The following is a 2,729-nucleotide window of genomic DNA, read 5'->3' as shown; positions in this document are numbered from 1 at the left end:
TGTCTGGTTTAGTCCGTGTGATGTGTCGTTGGTTAGATGGGCAGAGTTGCATCGAGGTTTTGTGCAGGATTAGTTCGCTGAGTAGAGTTTCTATAGTGCGGTGTGCAGTTACTTCGATGAAATTGCTTCAGGTTGGCAGGATGTGTGGTCTAGGACTTGTGCCCCAAGGCCTGTGAAAGTTGGATATTGTCCAGGATGAGTTGTAGATCCCTGGATGATGCATTGGAGGGGTTTTAGCGGGAACTGTATTGATGGCCATGGAGTCCTGTTGGTTTCTTTCTTCGATTTGTCTGCAGTAGGAGGCTTCTTAGGTACATGCTGGTTTGTTTGATCTGTTTCTTATCATGCTGGAGCCCCTTTTTAAAATGTGTTACTTTAGCTATTCTCCAAACCATTTTAACGAAGATGATTTAAATGATAGGTTACAAACTATAGTTTTAGTTCTCTCAATTTCACATTTGAGTTCCTCAGAAGTCTTTGGTGAATACCATCGTCCTGGTGATTTTACTGTGGTTTTTCAGTTGTTTCAAAAGCTCTCTATGACACTCAATCTGTGAAGGTTCCTCAATGTCACACTAAGAAGAAATGGTTCAGGTTGGAATTTCCCTCACATCCCAGCCGTGAAGACTGCATGCAAGATTCATTTAGTTTTATCGGCAATGGCCTTATTGTTCTGAGTGCTCCTTTAGGCATCTCAATCGTCAGGGCCCCATGGTTGTTTAGCAGCCTTTCTTCTACGTAATATTTCTTGTTTTTTTATTTTTCTAACTTTTGAAGTTTTGGTACTTATTCTTCAATTCTTTTTTGGCCTTCCCTAATTATATTTACTCTTCATTTACCAGAGTTTATATCCTTTCTTTTTTCTCACTAGGATTTAACTTCTTTGCCTCTCACTGTTTCTTAATCTATGTGTTACCACAATAGCGCTTTTGTGGTTCTTAACCAGTTTTTTTTTAATTTCGGGGTATACAGTAAGTTGAGCCTCTATTCATGGTGTCTTTAATAAGTTTCTATGCAGCTTGCAGGGATTTCACTTTTGGGCTGTAGCTTTCAATTTCTGTTTAACTAACTTCCTCTTTCTGTGGTAGTTCCCCTTTCTGAAATTAAATTGTTACAGTATGGCTGTTGTGGTGTTTCCGGCACAGGGATGTTAATTTAATTATTTATGGACACTATTAACAAGTGATCAGCTATATTCACCTCTTGGACCGATCCTGTGCTCACTTAGGACTAATCAAGAACTGCCTCTCCTCTTGTGGGTTCCAGGACTAGCGCTCCAAGAAGCAGTGATTAGGTGTCAAGAACTTTATTTCTGTATCCTGTCTGAGGGTGAATTACCCAGTCAATATGGAATGGTTGAAATCCATCATTATGTATTGAGTTTTGTCTATGTATAACCTCTCTAATCCCTGAGCATTTCACGTCACTATCACCATCCTGGTCAGGCTCGTAGTAATAGATCCCACTGCTGTAGTCTTATTAGTAGAACATGAATTTCTATGCATAGAGATTTCTATGGTACAGTTTGTTTCATGTAGATTTTCACTTCATTTGATTCTATGCTTTCTTTTACATATAGTGCCACTCCCCTCCAGCACCACCTGTTCTGTCCTTCCAGTCATATTTTTTGTACTCTGGTATTACTGTGTCCCATTGGTTATCCTCATTCCTTCAAGTTTTGATGCCTATCATATCAATATCCTCATTTAGTATAAGGCACTTAGTTTAGATCTTATTATTTAACTTCTAGCACTTTGTATAGATGCATTTAAAAAAATTTTTTTTAGCTGTTTGCCATTAGATGACATATTGAATGGGATCTTTCATTTGACTGTTTCTCATCAGATCTACTGTATTTCCATCTTCCATCCTCTCCTCCTACTAGGAAATAGAATATCTCTATTAATAGACTCTCCCCTAAGGCATGTCTCTGTTCGAACCACTTGCTCCTCCACAACTGTCGACTTTCCCCCAACTTAGTTTAAAAACTGTTTTACGACCTTTTATGTTAAGTGCCAGGAATCTGGTTCCATTTTGGTTTAGGTGGATCACATCTCCTGGTAGGCTCCCCCTTTCCAAAAGTTCCCATTCCTAATAAATCTAAACCCTTCCTCCTACCATCATTCATCCACACATTGGACCCTGCAGTCTGCCGTCTTTTGGCCAGCCATGGGACTGGCATTTCAGAGAATGCTACCATGGAGTCCTGGGTTTTAATGTTCTACCTAGGCCTAAATTTGGCTACATGATCTCTGTTCTATCCTTCCCTATGTTATTGCTACCTACATATATCACGACCACAACTCCTCCCCAGCACTAACATAGTCACTGAGTAGTCATGTTGTATCATAGGGCTTCCTTCATTTGAAAAAGAAGCCATGGTTTGACATGGAGGATATAGGTAAAACACATCAACCATGACGTTTCCCTTTTCCATTAGGGATACCACCAACAAACATGTTAGAAAGTGTTTCTAACGTCCATGTTCAAACACTGTCACTGAATGAGAACCAATATCCAGTCTAGTAACAGCTACACTGATCAAGTTCACAGAGACCACTTGATACCCTTAGAGTGCCTGTCTTATTGCCAAGGCCCTTCATTCAGGTGACTCATGATATTTCATATCCAGCATTCTGCTGGGTGAAATCCTGGATGCATAGAAGGGATGAGCAGTTTTACCATTGACTTAGGAAAGCAGGAATAGGATCGAAGGACCCTACTGAGTC

The sequence above is a fragment of the Chelonoidis abingdonii genome, chromosome 3, assembly GCF_003597395.2.
Source record: "Chelonoidis abingdonii isolate Lonesome George chromosome 3, CheloAbing_2.0, whole genome shotgun sequence".
Lineage (NCBI taxonomy): Eukaryota > Metazoa > Chordata > Testudines > Testudinidae > Chelonoidis > Chelonoidis abingdonii.
This window is presented reverse-complemented; position numbering follows the sequence as displayed.